Below are 27,702 nucleotides of genomic sequence, written 5' to 3' on the forward strand. Positions count from 1 at the left end.
CCAGTAACATACTTCCTAACCATTAATATATGCCATTTGGTTTTATTTTCTTGCATTTCTTTGGCTTCTCCCTCATCCCAGTAAAGCCTTCACTTATCAGGCTTAGCAATAACTGTTATTATATTAAGTAGGAAAAGGGAGAGAGAAAAGGGAGGAGAAAAACTCATTTTTATGTAGTATTTTCCAAATGTCTGTTCTGAGTGAATATTTATATACATATTCAATGTATATATATGTAGTTAATCTTTATAAAATCCCTAAGAGTTAGATACTATTATTATTGTATATTTTTAGAAAAGGCAACTGAGACCCACAAAAGGCAAGTAATCTATGAATTTATCTCACACTAGCTAGTAAGTAGCAGAACTGGGCTTTGAACCAAAAAAGTCTAGTTCCAAAGTCTGTGCTACTAACCACAAAAGGATACCAAATATATTATTTGGTCATCTTAGCCTGAACTTTGTATAATCAGTCACCTGAGACATAAGAGCGTCCTCTATGACCATTATGGGTTATAAGTTATAAGAATGTCTTAGTCAATGACACTCCCTTTTGGCAATTTAGTGTCAGTTGGTTTACTCATTTTTTTCCCTTCATTTAACATTTACTGAGACTCTGCCCTGTGTCAGGTTCTGTGCCAAATGCTAGGGGAAGGAAAGATGAAGAGAATACAGAAATAAGTAAGAAAAGATCTTGGTCTTCAAGAAAAAAGACTAAGACTTTTTTTCAATGGTTCGAACGGCTGCTACTGAATAGATGTTTTGAGATGTTTATCGAGAATCTTGGGAGGAAGCAACTTACCATGAAGTAGGAAGTAGGTACGGCTTCGTGGAGAAGGCAAGATGTCATCTGAGTATTAAAAGCTGCACAGAGAAGAATTCCACCTGTGTTGCAAGTGAGGCCAACAACTCACTCATGGTGTATTAAGGGGGCTGTGGGAAGTTGGAAGTGCCTCCAATTAAAAGTACTTGGTGAAGGAAGGTGATGGAAGTGAGAACGTAGAACACAGGGAAATAAAGTTAGAGAAACAAGCAGGTTTCAGCAGATCTTGAAGAGCCATATACCAGAATGGAGTCTTGTTTTCTCTGGTGAAGAGGAGCCATTGCTGGTCAAAGAAAAGATACTCAACAGAAATAGCCCTGGACCAGGTATCAGTACACATATGTTTTGTCCCAGGTTTGGCCAAAACCAGGCTCTGTGATGCTGGATGGAGCAGTACTCCTTTCTGGACTTCAGTTACTCATTTGCAAAGTGAAGATCTAGCCTCCCATTATTTCTAGGATCCCTTCCAGCTCTAAAATCGTATCTATTTCCATAATTATCCACTTGTGGTCTTTGTATAGGAAGTGGTCTGAAACACATGGGGAAATGAAAAACACCACTGATCCCAGCCAAAGATGCCAGGAACTTTCAGAGGTAATTGGTAGCATCCGTCATAGAGCATCAACATTTACTGCTCGGGGGCTGGGGTTCTGCTGCTGTTGCTGCACAGACTGGAACAACTCAGTTCTACCCAAGATTTAGCCTTTGCATTTCTACAAATTGTTATTCTAATGCCTGAGGGGATCAAGTTTCATAACTGCAACCCACTCTATCAGAGGGCTATTTGGCCCATGGTACCTTCATTCTTGAAGCAAAATGTTTTATTTAGCACTCAAGTTTCTCATGGGAAGAGGGAAAGATAGTTGCTCTGTGTTTGGATGCCTCACACAGTTTTTATAGCTGGAGAGGAAAAGAAAAAACTGTCACACTTTGTGTATATATTTGTTTAGCAGTTATATCCATTTCTTCTCTGAAATACCCTTTTGCAATATATATGATCACCAAATATTTGTTTTTCAGTCAGCAAATATTTAATGAAGCATTTTGGAGAACATTTACAATTAAACACACACACACACACACACACATACACACATATATACAGAGTTTAGGGGCCAGATATAAAGCTTCCTCTTTCCCAGGGCAAATAACTTAGCTGAAATATATCCCCTACCTGTAGTTCCCATGCTGGATGCTTTTTTCTCCAAAGTCGTGTATTAGTAGGCATCTGTGAAATCAAAATGCATGTCAGACTTCCTCTGTTCCCTTCAATTTTGTTCTTCTGGTGGAAAAATATGCCAGAAAGTGAGAAAATATTAGAGAATGCCAAGAAAAATTTCTTCCTGTTCAAATCCTGTGAGTTTGAGAGCAATCATTAAGGAGGCTTCCCTCCTTGGGACACCAGATTCGCAGAGCAGAGGTCAAAGGTGAGCTTATATGAGCAGGTAGTTCTGGGTATCAAGGCCTCAGCCCCCAGCATTCTGGCTTAGCTACCCTGATCATCTCTTCGGGGAGAGCACAAGAACTCTGATATCGCCTCTCCTATTTCACTCACAAAGCACATTAGAATGTTTTCTGGTTATTCTACAGTTTCCATAACTTTGGTCATTTTTTTTTAATGTCCTAGTTTTCCCCTTAGTCCTATGTGTGACTTCCTACCCTGTAAGTGATGGAGACCTATATCCACAAAGTGTTTCAGCCAATCACTGTACACTTTCTGTATTCCTTTTATCCTGTTGTGGAGTCCTTTCCATTTGTACTTAATCTTTTCTTCTTTATCTCACTTCCAGAGCCCTCTTTTAAGGGGATAGGAGCCTCATAAATTCAATACCAAGGTTCTAGATTACTTTGGCTGTGTGGCTACAAGGCTAATATTTACACTGCAGCTGGTTATTGGGTAAAGGAAGACCAACTTTTTGTTTGTTTTGCTTCATCTCAGTATTGCTTTTCTCCAGTAAGTTCTGGTAAAGGGAAGGTATAATAATAGTAAAATGACAAACTCTCAAAAATCATCCTTGCACAAATGACACAAAGATATTGCATAAACTACATTCCTGTGTGAATATTCCTTTTATTTCCCGGACAGCATGGAAGACCTAGTGAACATTTACTCGTATTTCAAGTCCAAGCCAAAGCATTCCCCTTTCATGACTTGTCCAGGGTGCTCAACCCTCTGTATGCACCAGAATGACTGCTGGTTCACACTGCATGGACTTTAGGTATTTCCCTGTCTCTTTCTCAGACTGAGCATGACTACCTCCAGAGCAGGTATTGTGCTTTATGCCAATTTCCATCCAAAGCATAGGGCATGTTATTTGACATCTAGAAAACACTCAAAAGATACTGACTAGCTGGATAAATAAGTGAACAAAGTGATAGCTGGATTGATGATCAAAATTGAGCAATATGAATTATCTCAGTTCCAAAGAAGAAACTTAGCTACATTCAATTTGATTACTTGTGCCTTCTGTTTCACTCTTCTTTTGAAAAGGGTCAGTGATGAGCTCTAAAGAATATCATTTTTTTTCTCCCCAAGCAGAGAAAGGCCACTGAAATGAGTCCCTGAATGACTATCAAACCCTGGCTGCCCTCAAGATGCTGATTCACAGGGAATTCCATCATCACCCATCCCATTTCTGTGTGTGTGTGTGTGTGTGTGTGTGTGTGTGTGTGTAGGGAGTGTATATCTTTGAGCACATCTAAATCAGGTCTTTTTTCCTGTACAATTTTAGGAAACAAAGGGAAAATATCTTGCTTAAATCTAACTTTGAAATTCCCTCTTCTCTTTCTGGTAGGAACCCATTCCCAGCAGACGTGAGACTTTCTGTGTGGTCAAAGCTTATGCAACTATTCCTGAGAACTAGATAACTGGGTAAACAGGAGGAGAAGAGCAGCCAAATTTCTGCCTGGCAAGAAAGGGCCTGGGACCATCTATATTATCCCCTTTCCCTTAGCTTGTCCAGACTCTGACCATGGCTCTCTAATAGGCACGTTTCCATGTCAGTTTCTAAAAATCTCCTACAAGCTTCCTAACAAGGCGAATCAGCAGGCACTTCTCTCAGACTGACATCTACATTTTTAATAAGCATTCAAGTCATTCAGAAGCAGGTAGTCCTGTTCATACTTGGAGCAACTCTGTTCTTTAAGGCACCAAGAGTAAAATCGTCAGTTCTCTTTGGCTTCAAAATCTCCACTCAACCTTTCAGTTACTTCACTCAGGACCACACCTCTTCAGAGCTCTTTACCCTTTCATTCATCCTTCACCTTCACCTTTTAAAGCCATCTTGCTTCCTATTCTCCATTCCCAGACTCCTAACTTATATCCCTTGTGGTCCCAGATTCTGGAAAAAAATCACCTAACTCTTCATTACAAAAGTAGGATGTCTAACTTCTCTGGCATCTCAATGCCTTTTTGACTTTTTCTATCTTATTCTACCTTAGTAAGGCTCTTCCAGTTAATCCTAACTTTCCTCTGTTCTCCACTGGTCTCTTTAACAGAAGTTGAGCATAACCTTCAGCGTTCCAAGAACACAGAGCTCATCAAGTTAGAATCTCCTCACTTTCCCTTTCCTCTCCCTCCAACACTTCAAATGCATTTGGGAAACAATGACTACTCTCTCATTATCTTAGGTATTCATTTGTGTATGGGCTTTGAAATATCTCTGAAAAAAGTTGTCTTTCACCTTTAAAAGCTGATTCCTTGACCTAGAGCTTAAAGAGCCTCACTTTACATAAGGCTCTTTACATAGAGCTTCTCCTACATTTCAACTTTTCCTTTTCCACGCTATACTTTCTCTCACTCTTAAAAATATCCCACCCTTAAAAAATATTTTTTTCTGCTGATCATCAAAACTACACTTCCACTGATTTCCTTCCATTCAACACCAATTTTTAAAACTCTATACCTGCTCTCTTTACTTCTCCCATTCATTCCTTAATCCCCTGACCCAATCTCTCAGCCGCTACAGTGAAACTCCTTTTATTGAGGTCACCAATAATAACTGAAATGTTAAATGAAAAAGTCTCATTGAAGACCTTATGTTATTTGAACATAATAGAATGAAACTTAGGTATCTTGAAACTCTCATCTCTCTTTGACCTGTGACAAGACTGGATCTCCTTCCTCTCTCACTCTTCCTTCTTGTGGTAGAGATTGCTGGAACTCCGTTATATCTACAGGAATCTCTTCTTCTTGGGCACACACTTAAATCACAATTTTCAGTCTTCCTGCAATTACATGTGGCCATGCGACTGAGTCCTGGCATTTGAATGTGAGGGAAAAGGGGGTGACCCACAAGAAGAAAGAACTCTCTGATTGACTGTGTCAAGCAGAGTCTCTCTAATGATTTACATTGGATCGTGTCGTGAGCAAGAATTTAACACATTGTGTTAAGCCACTGATATTTTAAAAAACATTCAGCCTAACCTATTAATGCAATTCTTTATTCTTTCCTATGCACTCACTTTGTAAACCTGGATTTTCCTTGTGTTCTTGTTTCCAACTGTCTTCTCAGTATTTTTATATATTATCTTAGTAAAAATTTCTCTTTTCCTATGGTTCTAACCTCCCAGTCTAGCTCTGTCTAGCCCTACCTCTTTCATATCTGTGCTTACCTCTGGCCACTGAATTTCAACATCTGGATATTCTATAAATACCTCAAATTCAACATGACCAAACATAAAAACATTATCACCTCTGCCCACCATACCTCCCCAAAAAAGAAAAAGAAACAAACAAGCAAAAAAACAAAAGCAAATAAAAACTCAGGTGGGGGCTTCCCTGGTGATGCAGTCATTGAGAGTCCGCCTGCCGATGCAGGGGACATGGGTTCGTGCCCCAGTCCAGGAGGATCCCACATGCCGTGGAGCGGCTGGGCCCAGGAGCCATGGATGCTGAGCCTGCGTGTCCGGAGCCTCTGCTCCACAGCGGGAGAGGTCACAACGGTGAGAGGTCCGCCTACTGAAAAAAAACAAAAAAACAAAAAAACCTCAGGTGGATAGACTGAGGCATAGATACATGGATAGCTATAAAATAAATCAAGCATAGACATGGATTTCAATATTTTTGTATTTAAAAAAATAATTTCAAATATTTGAAAATTTTTATAATAAAATACTAGAAAATTTTGAAAAACAGAAATCATTTATTCTTATTATTCTTATTATTTGTTCATAATTGATCATAATAAGGTGACCAAACAATACCTCACTTTCCCTGACCCAAGAGGATCAGTAAATGGCAGATCAGACTGTATTGTCTCCCAGCAGCTCTTCTTCAAAATGTGCCCCAGGAAATACACTACACTAGTTCTTGGGAGTCAAACAAATTTTTGTAATACCGTAGACTTCATATTTTAGAGACTCAAAATGCATTAAGATTCTCACAGCAGTCCTGAATTTTTTAAATAGATTTTTTTTACCTCCCTCTCTCCAGTTTTTAAATTTATTTGAATATGGAATCCAGTTATCATGTAATATCCATCAACATCTAGTGTATACTGTAGAAAGTGCCAATCTAAATTTAAAACTAACTTCTCACCATTCCCTGAACATGAAGTGTTTATTCCTACTGCTAATCCTGGACAGTGTTGATTCCTTTCCCTGGAACATGCTTGCCTTCATCGCTGCCCGGTTAATGAATTCATGTCTGTAATTAAGCCTTTAGATCTAGGTTCTGTCACTTCCTAACTTTGTAATTCTAGAATAATTATTTAAACATTCTGAGCTTCCTACCTCATTTCTGAAAAAAAATACATAACAATATCTACCTGACTGGGTGATACTGAAGTTTAATAAGATAATATTCTTCAAAATGGCAAGCCTATAGTCAACAATAAACATGCTTCCATTTGCTTTTATTTCAGGGATGTGGTGTAGTGAAGTATAAATGATATTAAAAAGCACACAGTGACTGTCTTTAAAAATGTATTTCCTTGGTGGTGGTTTATCTTTCCATAACTAAATGTACCTATAGTCATACTCTCTTGCTAAACAAATCATAAAAGTTCAAAACACAAAGCCCTTCAGTGAGTGTGCATTTTTCTCCTAATATAATGCAAATCATTCATAAGGCTTATAAGGCCCTTTGTGATGTGACAGGAGGGTTACAGATGTGCTGAAATACAGATGCTTTCATAAGTTGAGGGACATAATACTCAGGTTAATGGTTTGAGCTAGAAATAGCCCCTTTTATATGCTCCAAGGTGGCTGTGATAGATACTTTTATGTGTCAACCTGGCTGGGCTACAGGGTGCTGAGATATTTGGTAAAATATTATTCTAGGTGTTTCTGTGAAGGTGATTTTGTATGAGATTAACATTTAAATCAGTGGACTTTGAGTAAAGTAGATTACTCTTCACAATGTGGGTGAGCCTCATGCAATCAGTTGAAGCCTTGAATAGATCAGAAAGACCGGCTTCTTCCTAGCAAGGGAGAATTCTCCAGCAGACTGCCTTTGGACTTCATTGTGATATCAATTCTTCCTGGTTATACAGAAGATTGCCTTCAGATTCAAGCTGGAACATTGGGTCCCCTGGACCTCCCTCTTACCAACCTTCGGACTGGAACTGCAGCATATCATCTCTCCTAGGTTTCTAGCCCTCTGGGCTACTCTACAAATTTGAACTTGACAGCCTCTATAATTGTATGAGCCAATTCCTCATAATAATCTTTCTGTACCTATGTCTATATCTATATCTATATCTATACCTACATCCTGTTGTTTCTGTTTCTCTGAAGACCTCTGAGTAATACAGTGGCATAAAAATTTTACCATTTTCTGTGATTTTCACTAAATGAAGAAATTTGGGAAACAAGGCTGGTTCTTGTTCTCAAATTCACTGTGGTATGCCTTCTTCCAGGTCTTTGGTTTCTGTTCTCTCTACCTGAAAATAGTTTTTGTTTTCCTAATTCCCTCATGGCTATCTAACCTCTGCTCAGCCATCAGTTCTCATCTTTAGCATTGTTTCTTCTGGTAGGACTTCCCACTTGCCCCCTGTGCAGCCCCACAAAACTGCATTAGGTGCTTCTTTTATCAGCTCCCTAAAGTCCTGTTCTTGGCTCTGTCCTGGTTATTACTCCAGGGTTCTGTAACTGCCCATTTACTGACCTACCTCCCCACTAGATCCCAAGACACTTGAGTGAATAAGTCACTTGATCTGCTTCATGTTATATCCCTAACTCTTAGCTCAGTACTTACCTTATGACAGGTCCTCAAATGATATTTGATAAATGAACAAATAAATAGAAAATATATCCACAGTTTCAAGAAGAAAAAATAGAGTTACAACTCAAAGCAATATAGAAACACTGCAACTCAAGAAAAATCAAGTGAAACAGAGTCCAGGACCAAAGCAGCAGCAAGACTTCTTGTTTCTCAGCAACGCAATTAAAATGGAGTAGGGTGTTTTCCTTATGTTAGCATCTGGAAGAAGGACCGTTCACACGGATGTGCTTTCTTTGTATTTAACATAATAATCAGCTTGGGAGTCATTTTACATCAGAGGTCAAAAATATTTTCTCTACAGTCTTATACATTATATATTTTAAGCCACATGGTCTTTGTTGCAACTACTCAACCCTGCATTATAGCACAAAATAATCCATAGACAATACATAAACAAATGAGCTTGTGTGTGTTCCAATAAAACTTTATTTAAGAATACTGCTGATGGGTCAGATTTGGCTCACAGACCATACTTTGCCTACCCCTGTTCTGGATGAAAGTTTCTCAGCCCATGAATGGGATTGACTGTTTGTATTGTTTCTCCATGAGCCATTATCATCAATCCCAAAACAGTTTCTATAATCACTATTTTCAGGGGGCCTGAAAAACTAATTGGTATTACTCTTCATTTTCACACTAGAGCACGTTGCAAGCAGTAGATTCCATTTGGATGATTCTTTCTTGAAGACACACAAAACCAAACTCTTTCCTGCACACACAGTAACTCTTAGAGAAAGCAAACCAGGGAACTGGTGAACTTTACATTGGTACCACAGCTGGAATCTTAGATCCGGACCTTCTCTGACTGACATTGCCCTGAGACACAAGAAGAAGTTCTCTTCATAAGAAAATAAGTATAAGGTAAAACTGTCCCACAACACTGGGATCCCTCAGTGTGATAAAGGATATAAAAAGGATCTGGCATTTAGGAGAGAGATTTATTTGGAGAGAGCTATCTTTGTGTTGTGATCACTCCCCCTTCATAACAAAGGGGAGACTTGCTACTTTCTAACCCCAAGTCAAGTGAGTGAGTGAGTGTGTGTGTGTGTGTGTGTGTGTGTGTGTGTTGGGAGGAAGAGGAGAATTCAAAAGGAACACTCAGAAAGCTCCAAAAATTATTTCCTACATTGAGTAGACACAGAGGTCAGAGTGCAGGTACAAAGAGAAAGCTACATCACACTGTGGACCTAGTTTTGCTTGGAAACTCAGTGATGTCCAGATGCATGAGTTGGAGACCATCCCAGGGGAGTGCTGTTGTCCTGGGACTCCTGCCCCCTTGACAGAATATACCACCTCAAATATACCACTTTGGATATTATTTTGAGCTGAAAGCAACTGAAAAACTGCAGATGTAGGAAGTTTCTCTGTTCTTTCCCCCTCTACCTAAAAGCAAGGCATACATTTCCCATGAGACAAGTGCCTTCCTTGTATCTGGAAAAGAAAACATTCTTAACACCAGAGATGGGGTGTGGTTGCTGAGATGAGTCTTTACAAAAAAATCTTGCCAAAATAACTTGTATTTTCCATTACTTTCCCTCACATATTTTCTATAAACTTTTCTATAATTTACCACCCCTAACCCAAAGCCCCCTTTTCCTTTGCCTTGTCATATCACCACAATTTATCGCTCTTTGTCAAAATGATATATAAACCCTTGGATCTAACTGCTTCTTTGAGATTTTTACTTCTTCCCAAGAAGAAGTCTCTTGTGCCACATAAAAATATTAACATGAATACAATTTGTCTGTTTTTTCTCCTGTTATTGTGTCTTTTGTCCATTTAATTAAAAAACCCCAGTCATAGAATCTAAGAGGGTAGAGGAAAAGTCCTTCTCTCATACACTGTCAAGGCATAAGAGCCAAAGTTCACTTGAAGTCAGATGAAGGTCCCACCCTTGAGAACGCTGGTGTGGAATCCTCTTTAGATCTTGTCCACAGACTCCTTGAGCAGCTGATGGAGAAGCAGTGGAAAGCAGCTGCATGTATACCACAGAAGTTCAAGACTGACAAAGGGAGCAACCAAAGATTCCATGCAGTTGCTATAGAGAAGGTGACCTACACCATTACTAATCTACATGACCCAGAGAGGATGAAACATGGCTAGGTAACCTGGGCACCCTTACATTCCTCCACTGACCCCTCAACATATACACACACGTAGAGAGACCTTGACAGGGCTAAAGGGCAACTAGCAAGAAAGGCAGGAGGTGAGCCTGAAAAAGAAGATAGAGGTTCCATTTGTTCTCTCTTACTCAGACTGAATCAGTTCTGAAAGATGGAAATATTTAACCCTATGTCAAGTTTAACCTTAAATTCTTATACTTTACTATACAGGCTAAGTACTGCTTTGAGACTCTATCTATGACTTAAAGTGTTGACAGGACCTAAGAATAATGAGACAAAGTCATGGGATCTGCTGGAGGTGGTATTCTGGAAGGGGGGAAGACTGCCTCCATCGAATGCCTGAATAAAGTTTCAGAGGAAGTAGAAGAGAAGAAAAACTGGCTTTTGATCATGGTCTCTGTATTATTTCTTACAGTTACACATTTTTTTGGAGAAAAAGATAATTGTCAAATAGACTAATTTCTTTAACACTGTGCTAATCAACATGAGTTGAACGTCCACCTTTTGCCACCACTGTATTAGGTGTCAATGAGTATATAAAGAATTGTACATTAACCCCATCTTCAATCAGTTAATGATAAAGCAGAGTCAGCTAAATAGTTAAGTAAAAAGTATCATAAGAAATAGTTCTTTCCTTCCAGTCCTGAAACTCTTTGAGGGTCAGGAACATGCATTTTTCCAGCTCCAGCTAGATCATTGACTAGAAGCACTTAATAGGCAGTCAAGGATATTTGAAAAATGAATAAATAAGTGTTATGTAATATAAGAGATTTTAAGATTGTTTAAAATAGAAAGTAACACCAATTCTGGAGTTTTACAGTACAGTTCCCTAAAAACAGATGCTTGATTTCGATGACATGTGATTTTTACTTCTAACTTGTAGATAATGGGCCAAAGAAACCTTGGGATTTTTCATGATAAAAGCTCATATTAACAGACATTTACACAAAATTGGCCTTTTAACAAAGAGATTTTTTTTAAAAAAAAACAGTTCTAAAATATTATCTTTCTCATTTTGCTTTTTACAGAGAAGTGGTGATTATGAATTGCTTTTCATTAAGGAATTACCATTTATCTTATCACAATATTTACTCTCTTTTCATATGTTTTATATTTCCTTATTGCTGAAGAAAGAGCTCAGAAACTTGATTGCATGAAAATAACTGTTGATTTTTACATTCAAAGGACTGTATATTTCCTCTATACTTCTGATGGTTTTCCTAGCTTGATGTTAGAAGAGCGTGCTAATGTCAAGGGTCATGGAGAAGTTCATTAGTTTGATGCTGCAATTCCTAGGTAAGATCTGACTGCAGTTCAGTCACAGACATCTTGTTGCTCCTTTACAAATGCATCACTATAGCTCCTAAAATTTAACTCAATTTGCCATCTTAGAAGAGGCCCTAGGAGAAACACCCATCATAAAAAATAAAAAAGTGGACCCATTAAAAAGAAAAAGAAAAACAGTCCTCCCCCAAACACCTCTTTGCAAGACAGAGTGAAAAATGTGAGTTCTGGCCAGACTGCTTCTCCGAGGAAAGGGGGAAAATGTCTGAAGATAAACACACACACACACACACACACACACACACACACACACATGCACATTTAGATGCAGCTGGAAAAACAAAGTCAGGTTTAGAAGGCCTGACTCCAAAGAAAATAGGTTTTTAAAACTTCTCTGGGGAATCTCTCATCTGTGCTCAGTGGTGAGCTATGTATCTCATGCATCCGCCTCTCTCTCAATTAACAGATGCCAGGCACAGGGCAACAAGGAAGAACTCCTGCTCTGTCTCTGGAGAGTCCAAGATGGTGTGAACTTCAGATCCTTATTGACCCAGGCCATCACCACCAGTTGCTTTCCTAGTAAAAGAACATATTCATCCAGTAGTGTAGGGCTCTCTCATTAAGCAGGAATGCATTCTCAACTGGCCAGTGCTTCTCTGTTGATGACAGATTTAGAGACATGTTTATGTACAATGGCAATTCTAAGGCACAATTAAACCTTAAAAACGTATTTTTGTGTAAGAAATATGCACATACCTAATACTACTAAGAGTTATTAAAAACATAATCTCTTACTTGGGATAGTTCTAAGTACTTTTCATTAGCTTGTTTAGTTCTTGATATGACTCTGAAATAGAGACTATTATTTTTTTCATATTTTGGGGATGAGGGAGCAGAGAGACAAGAGAGTTCACATATGGCCAAGGTCATAAAGCTAGGAAGTGGTAGAGCCAACACTTGAACCCAAGTATTCTGGCTCCAGAATCCATCCTTTTATTCCCTATATTTAATACAACCAGTCACTAAATTAATGTTAGGCTCTTATACTTCATGGCAACAAGATTTAAAGACCTAATAGTCAATAACATAACTAGCATGCCCCACTTTATTGGTCTGGGGTGTGAATTAAATCACATATCTTTTAAATGCCAAATAACATAATTCAATACTCCTACTAAGACACAGAATATTCCTTTTTTTCCCCCAAGTCAGTTCCATTCCTTAAGAGGCACATTCATACAATTCTGTCTTGATCAGGATTCCCCTTTGAGCAGAAATCAAGGGTTCTACCTGGAGACTCACTGCCACTAAAACCCTAATTAAGAGCTGATTTCTTCAGAACAAGACTCCCAGCTTGCCCAGTCATCACTGTGGAAGAACCTGTGTGTCATAACTAAAGAACTTCGGCCAATGACAAGGACTTCACTGTGGAGGTACCTAGAGAGAACCAACTGGAACCAACTGGGGGTAGAATTGGAAAGTCCTCTATCATTGCCATGAGCATCACTGATGAATCAGGCTAGCCTTAGGCACAGTCCTGCTGTACTCACACCTCTGCTGGAGCCTCTGTCTGTCAGGGAATAGAATGATAAGAAGGAGAAGGCTCTGTCCCATGCTTCTGCTCCCTTTACTATGGTACTTTATTTAAAATTTATATTCACTGACAGTAATGACAAAGTGTATCCATAATACCAAATGGCTGGGTTAAGAGAATCAAAAATTCCTCATTATTATCAGGCCTGGATGTACGGCTTGGTTCAACAATTCAAGTGACTCAGTCATTTGCTATTAAGTTCTCTTATGAGAAAGTGTCATGGAAATCAGTGTCTTTTATTGCCCATCAAATTCACTTAAGTCTATGTCAATCTTGAGATAGGCTCTGTTAATCATAAAGCTCAAAAAGGAAAGAAATGGTACTCTGGAACCTTTTTGTCTCAGGAGCTTTCCTGAGTCCCAGGCAGTTAATCCTGCCTTTCCCAATATCCTTGGATTTCTGCATAATAAGGCATTAGAGGGGAAGTGTTGTCAAAGCACACATACTATCTTTTGACATCAATCTTCTCTACAGCCCTAAATAATTACCTTATGGGACACTGATTATTGTTTTAGAATATAGGGAGGGTTTTGAATTTTGCCTTAAGAAGCAAATAATAAATATCAGCTAGGCAAATGGGGTCAAATGATTTAGGATCCACTGTTAGGTGAAGAAATAAACAGGTGGCTATACTGATAAGCTGGGTTTAGACATATTGAACAGTAAACTTTAGTAATTAATGCTTTGACTTTATTTAGTTTTCCCAATGAGTGTAAAAATATTTCAAAATGTACATTGTCCTATACAGATTACTCCATGCCATCCTCTGCCCTTCTTACCCTTCTCAAGGAAGAAGGGTGTTGTTTGTTTTAAATCAATACTTAGAATCTTAGACTGAAAAAGAACTTGAGAAATTACCTGATATTTCCCTTGTGAAATCTAAGACCCAGATGAGTTGTTGTGACCTGTGTTCTGTGCCCAGATGGTACAGGAAAAAGTAGGGTGAGAATCCAGGTCTTTGGAATCAGTACACAGGGTTCTCCTATACACAGACCCCTGCTGATCCAGTTGCATCAATTTAATTTGCACTGATGATGTGATTCTAACTGGACTACAAGGAAAGCTCCAGTTGTTAGCAATGACAACTTTCTTTCTTTAGCTGGGTTGTGGCTTGGGAAGTGTGATGCTGCCAGGAGGTCAGGATGTTCATGGAACATCAAGTCACATTTTATGATGACTCACAAAAGACAACTTGTATGGAAACAGTAACTAAAGTGCCTGATAGTAAATTTGATTTATTCATGTTACACTATTCATACACATTATTTCATATTAAGTTCCTATCCTTATGAAGTCAGGAGACTTACTCTGATTTTCTTAAGTAGAGACAAGAGACTATTCTTCTTATGACCATGGTGTAACATGGTAGTTACAATTTGAACAAAGTGATTTGGTTTCCAACCCCCGTTCTACCTCTTGAACAAGTTACACAACCAACTAGAGCTCCAAGTTCTACAATTGGGATAATGAATATTAAAATGTTACTGGTTTATTATGAAGATTAGAGAGTCTGGCACACAGTTGAAGTAGACTGCTATTATCAAAATCTCCATTTCAAACCTCTGGGGTTTCCGGTCCCACATATAGAGCTTAGAAGTCATTCTCCTGCCTTCACAGCAAGAAAAAAAGCTGAACACACTGAAAATCAACAACTCTTCTTAAGTCCATCAGAGAATTGAGGTCACAGGGCAAACTGCTACCCTGAAAATGAGAGACAGACAGGAAGATACAGAAAATCACAGCTTATAAGGAGAAGCCCACAGCCCTAGCCAATATTCTTAGGAAAAATTTAAACTATAATTGAAGAATTGCTATGTGCTCAGTGTATATTATTGTGAGAATTAAGAACTCCAACGTGATGCAGTGTTGGGGGAGGGCACACTTGTGAGTTTCACCTCTAAGAATGCTAACAAATTCTCATTGTGGAGAAAACAATCATTCTTTTAGTAAGAAAGAGAGGAAAAATAACCATTTTGAAATATAACCAGAGCTTTCTATTCTTCTCAACTAGAACTGCCCTCAAGGGAACTTATTTTACCAGAGCTTAACCAAACTGGGATTTTACCAAAGCCTAACAAACGTGGGGGAAAAATATTTAACTCCAGGCCAGTTTAACCTTCCATAGTGGAGGAAGGAAAGATCCAACTCCAACCCCCTTTAGCCTTCAGCATGGAGAAAGGCAATTACCCAACTCAGGCTCACTGAAAGATTGAAAACTAATCATTAAGAATGTAGAATGCTTCCTCTTCCCTAAAAATCTTATACCACATCAATAGGGATCCTGTATAACAACAGATTACAGCTAAAAGAGATGCAAGCCTCAGATCCTATTTAAGAAATCTCTAGGAAAACCCCAAAACAAAAAGAGAGACAAAAACAAGGACAATAGAGGAAATTTTAGCTTCTGACACCACAGCTACAGCAAACAGTAAACACAGAAAACTCTTAGCCTGATAAACATAACACCTCACACTAAAGGTATATCTAACTGCTCTCCATTTCAGGCTTAAACTTAGTATACTATTTAGTATACCCTTTCTTCTACCCATATATATTTGGTTGAATAGTGTCCCCTCAAAATCCATGTCCATTCAGAAACTCAAATGTGGCCTTATTTGGAATAGTCTGTTGATATAATTAGTTAAAATAAAGCCACACTTTAGGGTGGGCCTTAAATCCAATGACTGGAGTCCTCTCAAAAAGAGGAAAGAGAGGCTGAGACATACTCAGAGACAGAGAAACACACAGGAAAGAAGGCCATGTGACTATGAAGGCTGAGATCAGTCTATAAGCCAAGAAACACCAAGGGTTGTTGAGAGCCACCAGAAGTTAGGAAGAAGCAAGGCAGGATTTTTCCCTAGACTCTTCAGAGAGAGCAAGATCCTGCTGAGAACTTGATTTTGAACTTCTAGACTTCAGAACTTTGAGAGAATTAATTTCTGTTTTTTTAAGCCACCCAGACTGTGGAGTTTGTTACCACACCCCCAGGAAATTAATAAAGTAATAAACCATCCAATTAAAAATGTCAGTATAATAATACTAATGCAATTGCTCAGACTTGGAATGAGCTTTCCAGTGGTGGAAATGTGGATTCAGGAGATGCCTGGAAGAACTTGGAAACCTTCATTCATATACATTACTTATTCAATACATTTTTAGTCCTCATTCATATACATTACTTATTCAATACATTTTTAATAAGTATTGTAGAGAAGATTTCCTTAAGTTTTATTTATAATGTCCATAATTTGGAGGATAACATAGAATTAGAGAAAATGTAAGATTGGAGAATTTTTCACAGAATATTAATGAGATTATCTATTTCCCAGTGGAGGTCAGCAGAGATGGGGAGATAAAGGAGAAGAAAAAGTCATAGGGACAGGACTAGGTTTTGGCTCACTTCTTGAACATGATTTGATTAAAAGCATGCAAAAAAGAAAAAGAAAAAAGGAAAAATTAATGCCAATTAGGATGACCCAGTTTGAAGAATGGTTTGATTATAATATTGTTAAAAATCCTGACCGCCTAAACAATGTAAAGGAATTGAACACAAAATAGACATTCTTCCAACTGAGTTTTAGGAGGAATTATACCAGTTAAAACTTACGTCTACCCCTTTGATAGCCTTGGAAAAGAAACCTTATTGAATAGATGTGGGAGGTGGAAGGCAGAAATATTAGTTCCTATCAAGTCGTTGGAATACCATATTGCTTACCTTGTTTGTAAAAATGATACGTTGACTTTCGGTTAACTTCCACCATAACAGCAAGGCAAGCTACCAGAAATAGGGGCTTATGGAAGCTAAACTGTCATCTGAGAGATGTCATTAATAATGCATCTTGACCAGACACATCCATCCTAAGCAAGGAGGTCTTAGTTGGGGGTATATTGTTTCTTCCTAGTTGTACCAGAATCTGTAGTCAGCTAACACCAATTTCATCTTTACCTTGATCATGACACCCACTTTTTCTTCTGTGTCCATTTTTAACAGCATTCAATTTGGTCAAATCAAGAAATTTGGGGAGGTTTTGGAAAAGTTAATTTTCAAACCAGTGCAGAAAACATTCTGTAAGCAGAATTTGACAGGGTACCTGGCACAGGAATAGGCACTAGGGATTCAGAGATGAAAAAAAAAAAACACCCAAAAATGTTCTAATTGAATGAGTTTTCATGAAGAGATGCTTTGCTTTATTTACACAGGAATACTCCTAAGGTGGACTGCATGGTAAGGTCATGGGCAGAATGGCCCCATATAGATTCATAGTCCCTAAGGAGAAAGACACTAAGATTGTTTCCACTATCTCCAGGAGCCTCTTTTCTCCACTAGTGTTTATGGGGATCCAAATTTGGTTCACTATGTCACTCTGTGCCCTCCAAGTCTGTAATACTGTCTTTAGAGATAGACAGACCTAGGCTATATTAAACATGATACTATAGTCCAGTGGTTAAAACCGGGCTCTAAACTTGACTGTCTGAGTTTAAATTCTGGTCCAGTCACTATCAACTTTGAAACCCTGGGCATGTTACTGATGTTACCAGTCATTCATTCCCTCACTGGAAAATAAGAAGACTAACAGTGCCTTTCTCAGAGTTATTGGGAAGATTAATGCATCTACATATAAAAGATGCTTAAGACAGTGTTTGGCTCAAAATAATCACTCAATAATGTAAATTACTATGGTGATGAAGAAGAAGGAGATGATGATGATAGTTCCTTATAAGCTGAGTCATTAAGATAACTCATTAAACTCTTTCAGACTCAGCTCCTCTAGTTGTAAATTTGAAGATAACACATTTTACTCCAAAAGATTGTCTTTAGGATACCAAGAAACACAATATGTGAAAGCTTTATGAAATACAAATGGCTATGTGAAAGAAAAATTGCTATTATATCATGTTTTTCCTCCCCCTTGAGCTGTGAACCCATCTGACAATCTGGAGCCAGGAACCCTCTTTGAAGGTGAGCATCTACTATTCATTTACAGTTGAATGCTATGAAGAGGCCCAAGATTGCCAGGTCTCCTGATTTTTCAAGAGAAAATGCAAATACACATTTTTGTACATCTCTCTCCCACTTCCATCCCCGCAGTTTTAAATGTTGGTAACTAAGTCAAATTGGGCAACAGCAAAACAAATTTTGGTACTGCCAGCAGCCCACAGAATTCTGGTATCCATCTCTGTTTAAAATAAGTTGGTACTGGGTCCATAATCAGATACATAGCTGGTACTTCTCTTACGTATCATATGTGAAAATGGTACAAATAGAAGGCAGGTATAAGATTCTAGTTCCTGAGTCAAGTGATCACATGGAATGCAACTCTGTATACCTGAGGGCCAATACATATAATCCCTAGTACACAGTAGTCACTAATAAATATTGATTGAAAGTATCATAAAATTCAATCTGTACACAATAATATCAGAAATATCCAAATTAAAGAATAGCAACTGAGAACATATCAGGGACTAGGAACAACCAAAATATTCTAAAAAATTTCCTGATTTCTCTTTGTTTTTTCCTTCATTCATTCACTGAAAATAACATTTACTAGCCATTTACCAGGTGCCAGTTGATGTGCTAAAATCTATTTTACTAAGTTGTATTCAGCAAGTACAAGAGAAAGCAAAGCAGCTGGTGGGGTTAAAAAGGAGAGAGCTGGAAAAAAATCAGATGGTGTCGGGCCTTGCAGAAGTTCAAAGAACTTTCTTGTTTTCTCTAGACAATGTGGGAAGCCACTGGAAAGTTTTGAGCAAAGGAGTGACCTGATTAGACATGTTTTAAGAGAGGCAGACTGGCTTTTTTGTTGAGAATAGACCAAGGGTGAAAGCAGAGCTCACAGGTAAGATGATTTGCAGTAATACATGCAAAAGATGATGGAGACTTGGGCCAAGGTGGTCACAGTGGAGGTGTTGAGACATTGATGTGGTTTTGAATTTTTCCTTAAAGTGTAGCTAGTAGCATTTGTTCCTAAATTAAAAGTGGAGAGTGAGAGAAAGGAAAGATTCAAGGAAGCCAAGATTTCTTAATCTGAGTAGCTGAAGAGCTAGAGTTCCCATTTACTGAGATGGAAAGGACTTCAGGAAAAGCAAGTTTAAGGGGTGAAATCAGTTTCAACATGTAAATTCGATATGCCTATTTGTTATCCCAGTGGTGATGTCGAGGAGGCAATTGGATATATGAGTCTGAAGTTCAAGTAAAAGGTCTAAGCTATAGATATTAATTTGAGAGTTATCATCATATAGATGCCATTTAAAGCCATAAAGCTGGATGACATCACCAGGCAGTGAGTGTAGATGCAAAGAGAAGAGATTCAAGCATGAGTCCTGTCTCTCCTCCCCCACCATGCTGTTTCATGTTAATTCTTATGCTACAGTACAATGGCAATAAATAAGCAATTTATACTTTGCAGTCTTTTGTAATTCTGAAGATAATATTTTAATGTTTTAAGATGTAAGCAATTTGGTGATACAGCGTTCCTTCGTCTAAAGCAAATGTTACAAGACTAAGGCATATGGAGAAAAGATGAAGTAAGTTTGCTTATTTTAGAATAAATTTATTTTCTTGTCTCCCTGGACACACAAATAGAGAACTGGGAGTAATATTTTTTCTAACCATTCTTAATCTCTGAAGCTATAAGCCATTAGCATTGTACTTGAATATAAAGTGAATGCTTTCTGAGTTACAGTGGTCTTTTAAGAACTAAGGAGAAAATCATGGCAGTTTTCCATGTGTCTTTAATCTTCCTGTCACAAAAGTATGTTAGACCTGGATCTTGAATATGATAACTCTCACACAGAAAAATTAAATCTCACTACCAGTAAGTTAAAAGCTAGGTCCTTGTTTTGTGTTAATTTTAATCAAATTATTAGCACAATAGCAAAGTTGCCTGAATGAACTTTATTCCATCTAGTTTCATCTCTCTGGATGACTATAGAGAAAATAATTAAATTTCTTATGGAAATTAGCAATTTTCCATAGCATACAAAGGGATGGAGTATTGCCTTCTAGTCCTTAAGTCAGCACATTTGACATTCTGTTTGGTCTTTTTCTAATTTTTATTTGTAATGAGAATGAACGATTTTAATGAATACTCACAAAGCAGTAAAAATATGAAATGTGAAATCAAAGATACAAAGCTAACCAAACTACAAAAACCGTGCTTAGCATGTTAAAAATGAAAGGCATTCCTAAATTCAAAACTTTAACATGGAAGATTTTATGCAATTTGATCAAAACTAACTGAGCAGCATCTCATTACTATATAATACCCAGAACATCGAGTAAGGAGGAGAAAAATCTATGGCTCTATCCACTCCCCTTCAATTACTTTCGTGGAATAAATGTGATTCTCAATCCACTTGGCAAAACCACCTAGACGGAAAATGGTGTTGATCAGAAATGTTCCCTAAATCATGGACGGAGTTAAAATATCCTACAGGAAGGTAATGAGAGAGAGGTGGAGAGCTAACAAGGTGAGGTCTTTATAGGTACTGCAATGGGGATCGTTTGAAATATGGTGACTAAGTCTATTTTAAAGTTAGAAATACTTTAACTTCTAGCCCTAGGAACTCACGGGAACCAGAGTGTTTACACTGGGTGTACACACCATCCCTCATTTCCTTCTCAAACCCACCACTGCCACGGTGTGTGTGTGTGGGGGGTGCTTCTGTCAACAAAGCCATTTTTTATTTCTTGGGCTTTCAGTAGGGAGAGAGCAGGGTTGGGTGTGAGATGTGGCTTGTCAGTCCCACCTCACCTCCCCCAAAACAGAATAAAAATAGTTACTTTGCTTATATTTCATTAGCGTCATACTCCCTTTTACTCACACTTAATCAAGGTCCTTTTTGGACTCAGGAGCGAAGAAGAGTTTAAAAGTTGCCCTTGGGCTTCCCTGGTGGCGCAGTGGTTGAGAGTCCGCCTGCCGATGCAGGGGACACGGGTTCGTGCCCCCGTCTGGGAAGATCCCACATGCCGTGGAGCGGCTGGGCCCATGAGCCATGGCTGCTGAGCCTGCGCGAACGGAGCCTGTGCTCCACAATGGGAGAGGCCAGAACAGTGAGAGGTCCGTGTACCGCAAAAAAAAAAAAAAAAAAAAAAAAAAAAGTTGCCCTTCTCCTGTGTGTGATGTGCTCTGAACCCTGAGTTAACAGGGCCTGTTGATTTTTGTGAACTGTATTAAATCAACACTGGTGTGTTGGGGGCCTCCTGGCTCTCCTACTGACCAATACTGTGATTTGCAGGTTTATTACCATTTCTGTGTACATCAGGAGCTTATTTCTTTTGGCACTTTAATTTCAAAGACAGGCATTTTTTAAATCCATTTTTCACCGTGAATGTGATTCAGATCCTCTTCTGTGACTTTTCTCATAAGAGAATGTTTAGTTATTTTTCAACAATGTGGTTCCAGAGTAAAACACAATAATAATCCTTTTCCTAGGGAAGCTCATCTGTGTATTGCCAGAAGGCCCCTTGCGGTGGTCAGGCTGATTGCTTCATTTTCTTACCATAGTAATAAGAGCATATGTTTTGAGCTTGTACAAATCTGCGTTCAAATCCCACCTATGTCACCTTCTTACATGGTCTGTTATTTCAATTCCCGAAGCCTCAGTGTCTTCATCGTAAAAAAGGAAAAAGTAAATCTATTGGGGAGAGTTGGGATGAGGGTTAGATTTGACGATGTGTAAAACAAGCTTGTACAAGTGTTGGCACATAAGTGCTCTCTTCCAGAATCCTGGTTTCATTCCTTCCAATGGTGTTTCATTGATCATACCATACACATCATGCCTATGAACAAATCCTTAATGGAAAATGAGCTAGGCCAATAATAGAGCTAGTTATGCTAAGGACTATACTAAAGATTTTATATAGCTCCTCTCTTTTATTACTAGAAAATCCCACCATAAAAATATGAGCAGCCTCACTTTCAGAACAGAAAATGGAGGCAGAGAATGTTTAAATAACTTGCCAAATTCATAAAGCTGACCAGTAGGTATGTCTTTGAAGATCTTATAGTCAAACACAGAGCAACTCTGCTCACTTGCCAGATACACCCATGTGTAGCACTAGGGGCCGTGCATTTGTGAAAGGTTTAATTCTAGTCTTCACTGTCCTGAAACATGACCCCAACTTCATTGTGCTTAACTTCTATTCACTTTGGCAGTATCTATAATGAAGGTGCAATTGGATCATGAATTTATAAAAATTGAGACTATCCAGTGATTCCCAACTCCAGTTTCAAGACAGACTTGTGTTAGGTTAAGTCGTGAGGTATGGCTAAATTGATAATTCCCAGCAATACTAAGAATTCTATTTGTTGACATTCATTTTCTCTAAAATCATAATAATGAATTTTAGCAGAATCTCATTCAGTGTGTTCCCATATGCATTCTTGGGTGGGTTAAGGAGGCGGGGAGATGACAGCCTGTGTCCTTCTTCTGGACCCTCAGTCCTCAAGGGCAAAGTTGATAATCCTGGCCCCCCATGGAAAACATCAGCCCTCTTCTTGTTACTGAAGAAAATAAGTTTGAAAACTACAGTCTGTGGTATAAACTGAAGGGAAGGGTTTTCTCTGTTCTCCTGTTGATCCCCTGCCTTGGATGTCTATTGAGTCACAAATGCTTCTTGGAAGAAACCTAAGATTACCTTGAAAATAAGGTGTGATAGAATTCCCTCTAAGCCTCTATGATGGTTAATTTTATGTGTCAACTTGACTAGAATTTATACCACTGGCTTTCCTGGGTCTCCAGCTTACAGATTGCAGGTCATGGGACTTCTCCACCTCCATAATTGCATGAGATAATTTCTTATAATAAATCTCATTATATATATATATATATATATATATATATATATATATATATATATATATATATATATATATATATATATAACTTATTAGTTCTTTTTCTCTGGGGAACTGTGACTAATACACCCTCAATACATTATAATAAGACTGAGTGAGAAGGACACTGAAAGAAAAAGAAAGAAAAAATATATATACTGATACTCTTCTATTTCAATTATTTTATCAATTTCCACCCCACCTCCACCCCAAACAGATCTCTGGTTTTCTGTATAAGAATAAATGGAACATCTATCCAATGATGACCAACTGGGGTGAAATTCCCACTCTGAATGTCCCTGGAAGGCTTTAAGGAGTGGGTAGTATGCTCTAAACTGGGTTTCTTTTCTTCTCCAAACACATACTCTGAGCTCTTCCTAGGGAAAAACCTTCTGGTATATCACCAAATAAATTGCTTTCCCTTTGCAAGGCACTGGCTAGTTTGCTGCCTACCCCTGGCCATGAGTGTTTGTCAGGCTTGCCACAAGGAGGCAAACACAGAGTGACAGGGCAAGCAGAACTGGCACGGGGCAGATTCCATAAATTTCTGGTTGGCTTTATGTTTTTTAAAAAAATCATCACCTAACTTTCAATAATATTTTTAAAATGAGTTTTAATGATGTTAGTAAATATATTTATATTCATTCAGAACTAAAATAAGGTGAAACTTGCAAGACACAGAATGAATAAAAATCATGTTTGCTTTTTTATTTTTTTTAGCAGCTGAAGTTTCTAAACATCCTCTTCTACAGAGGTCAAGTGACCAAAATTTAGAATCTCGGAGAGGAAGAGACACATAATCACACTGATGACTTTAATGAGGAAAATCATCAGCTAGGCAATGACATAGGGAGCACTTCACAAGATCAGACTTTCCTTGACATTCTGCAACCTTCTCTAAATAAAATTAGTATGTCATGTTCAATTCATCTCTCATTCCTCACACTTTTAAGTACTTGAGACAGGATCACATTGTTTTCCTCCTGCCAAATCAGCTTTTGGATTGACCTGTTCCAGTTTGCATGCAGATTCATCTGATTGTAAGTGAAATGGTGGCCTCAGATCTCTGGTGCTACCCTGATACTTAATCCACCCCTACATTTTACTCATGCTTTTTGATCTTTCTAGACATCTTGTTCTTCAGATGTGAAGGTACCAGCATCTTGAAATTCTTCCAGATAATATTACGTGAGCTGATCAGTGGTTTTGTTTCAGTAGGTTCAGAGAAAAAATATTTTAAAATGTACTGAGGGTAGACCCCAGTTCTGGCCACAGACTAGAGTGGGAATTAAAACTTGAGTCTTGTGGTTGGAAAGGTGTATCTCTAAAGCAGCTTGCCTCTGGATTTCCTAGATGGCCTATTTGCAAAGAGGAGACCAGACTCACTGTGTACCACTGCTTGGTCCAGTTGGCATACTAAGTGCCCCTTGAGTCTGCTGGGTAATATTTTCTGTAGTTAAAAAGCTTATCATATACACATATTGAAACAAAACAGCTAGGCACAGTGTATCATTGGAAGCAACTACTATCTTCAGGTCAACTAAACACCCTATTTTTGTGTGTGTGTCAGAAATTCCAACTTTACTTGAGCCAAATTTTTTTTCTTTTTTTCTTTTTTTTTTTTCTGTGAAGGGGGTGTCCATAGGAAATCTTCACTTTGTGTGCATAAAGTAGCATCTGTTAGAGTCCTAAGAGACACCTCAAAAGATTAATCAGGAAGAAAATAGACTGTAATTTTGAGTTATTAATTACTCCATATTATATTTAATTTTTAATTCTATCTTCATTCTTCTCCTTCTCCCCCCTCCCCCACTTTTCTCACCTTTCTCCTCCTCTTACTGCATTCATTTTTAATATTTCCTGTGTGGGAACACCACTGGGAGATGGCCATCAGGGAAAAGAGGAATAGATTAAACTTCAATCACATCTGAAAATATGGGGTCTTTCTTCTTCCTTTCCTCTACGCCTTCCTATTCCTCCTCTTCCTTTGTTTTATTTAAGAGTCAGGAGAGGTGAAGCTCAGGAGTGGGGGAGGTGACATGTAAAGTGGTATCTATGGATTTCAATGCTTTTATTATCCACCAACTCTACAGTACAAAAGAGGAGCAAAGAAAGAAGGAAAGAAAGAAAGAAGCAAACAAGCAAACAAAGAGCTTAAGAATCAGACTAGATTAAGAATGCAAATCAACTGCTTTAAGAACTCAAATTGGTATTTGAATCTCGACTCTTGCTGGCTGAGTTAAATCATGTCATCTCTCTGAACCTCAGTTACCTCATTTACAAAATTCAAAAATGCACACCTTCCTTGAGTGTTTTTTATGGAGATTTAGTAAGAGAATGTGTGCGAAACTTCCGACATAGTAAAAATAAAGTATACCCATTATAATTATTTCAGATATTGAAAGTTACTGATATCTTATAGCTAATTATTATCATCTATTAATATAAGAACGATTTTCCATATATATTTAATATATCATATATATATATATATATATATATTAGTTTTTATTGTGGTATTAAAGAACATAAATGTAACTAGTACCAGATTTCTAATTCCTAACTTTAATATAAACTCTCTAAGTTAAATCTATATCTCGGGCTTATGGGGGAAAACTAGACTACAACACATTTAAATTCTAGCAGTGTCCTGTCTATAATACTGTCTTCTTGATAATAGGGACATGTGCAATTGGGTATATTTTGATCAGTAAAAAGTCTAATCGTTATCTATAGCATCTTCTTGGCTTTATTACAGTGCTCTAATGTGCAGCATAAATTGCACCTGCTTCTATAAAAAGTAAATCAATATTCAAGAATTAGAATAGAGACATATGTTCAAATTATTCATTCATGAGCTATTCTAAAAATAAGCTCTATTCTGGGCACAAGTGCAATAAATGAATCAATCAATTTCCAATAAAAGTAAATAGCCAGAATCTTGCTTTAAGGAAGTGAAAGTTTTTGTCAGAAAAGTGGACATTGTACCAACTCTAGGCTAAGTGGCAAAATTCAATGTTAAATTAGTTGCTTATCTGAACTCCTGCCTTAAGGAAAGATGTAATTCTGCACCCTAGAAACAAAGAAGCAATGAAAATAATTGATGGTAAGCATCCACTAGTCACTGGCTAACTGTTTTACATTATTCAAAAATGGGTGAACTTCCAAAATCTTACACACACGCACACACACACACACACAAATATTGATTTTTTTTCTTATACTTCAAGTGAGCATGGACTCATACAGAAACAGAATAATTTAACTTGAAGCCAAACAAACCAGGGTTGAATCTTGGTCAGTCACTGACTTGTGAACCACAACCAAGTTTCCACATCTGTAAAACAGTAATAATAATAATATCAACTTTATTATTAGGTGGTTGAGAGAATTCAGTCAGTTACATTTTGGTCTGATATATTCCTCTTTGTTGTAAATTCTATGATAATAAGGATTAAGTATATCTTCACTTCTATATTGCTAGTTTCTAGTGGACTCAATAAATATCCACTGCATGAATAAATGAGCAGATGAATGAATTAACACATTATATGTGTTATTTAATTCCAAGCATGGTAAAGAGGAGGAATAAATAATTATGCATTTTTTCTGTTTTTTGTAACTTTCCTTCCTATCTAAACTTTTCCATTACTTTCTAGCAAAATGCTTTTCTTTCTTTCCTCCCTACTTCTTTTCCTAACTCTGTCTTCTTTCTTTTTTCTCCTTTCCTACCTCTTTTTTCCCTTGTTGCCAACGTTTGTCCTTTCCTCCCTCCCATTTTCTCTCCCTCCTACCATTCTGCCTCACTTCCTTATATCCAATTATCCCTACTACATTCTACTGTAAATTAATTAGTCTATAAAAAAACAGTAAAATAATGAAGCATCATGTACACTATCCCAGTAGGGAAATGTTAGATGTGAAAGTTATTTTTGCCATTTATATATTAGCCCAACTTATATTTTTACTTCTAGATTCTAGCTATAATGCCCATCTATCTCGTGACAAGTTTATTCCGTTGCAAGCATGTCAGCTGAGTATATTTTTTTACCAATAAAAACTATCTTCATTTTTTAAGATAGAAAAGAAATACTCTTGAAAAATATGATCACTAACTTAATTTTTATCTTTTTTAGGGTCTTTCTTGAGTATATAATGTATAGCATTTACCAATCATCCACTGCAGCTCCACCCATTATATTTATAAGCTCATTTATTCCATGCAGCAATCCTACAAGCTAGATGTAATTCTACCTGTGTTGAACAAATGCTAAAAACGAGGTTCAGGAAACTTAAAAATTTCCTTGTACAATGTCTCAGAACAAGTAAGTGGTGGAATCAGTATGTAAATTCAGCATTTTCTACAAAGCTTACGATCTTTCCACCACACCAGGCTCTCTCTAGATAGACTCTCTTGACAAAAAGCAGTCTGGTTTCCTTGACTGAACTTCTCATCTACTCTTGCTTTGGCATAATTATGGTCTGAGTTTCTCAAACACCTGGACGGAAATGTGTTGCCAAGTAATGTAAAAAAATCACATCCCCCATAATTTTCATAATACAGCAATGTTGATGCAGCCGGCAGCTGCTGTTTTATGTGGGGCATGCAGAATAGAGCCAAGGGTGGGGAAGTTGGGCCAAGCATGGGAAGCTCTCTGAGATTTTAAGGACCTTTATGAATTGGTGTCAGAGTCTCTAATCCCCAGCTCCTCTCTTGACATATTGTGCCATATTAGGTTACCACACAGATTTCTAAGGGGTATGCCTTTGAGAAAACCTTTGAAAAAAGCCCCCTGCTTTAAGGACTTGTGG

The sequence above is a fragment of the Mesoplodon mirus genome, assembly GCF_964341445.2.
Source record: "Mesoplodon mirus genome assembly, chromosome: 4".
NCBI lineage: Eukaryota > Metazoa > Chordata > Mammalia > Artiodactyla > Ziphiidae > Mesoplodon > Mesoplodon mirus.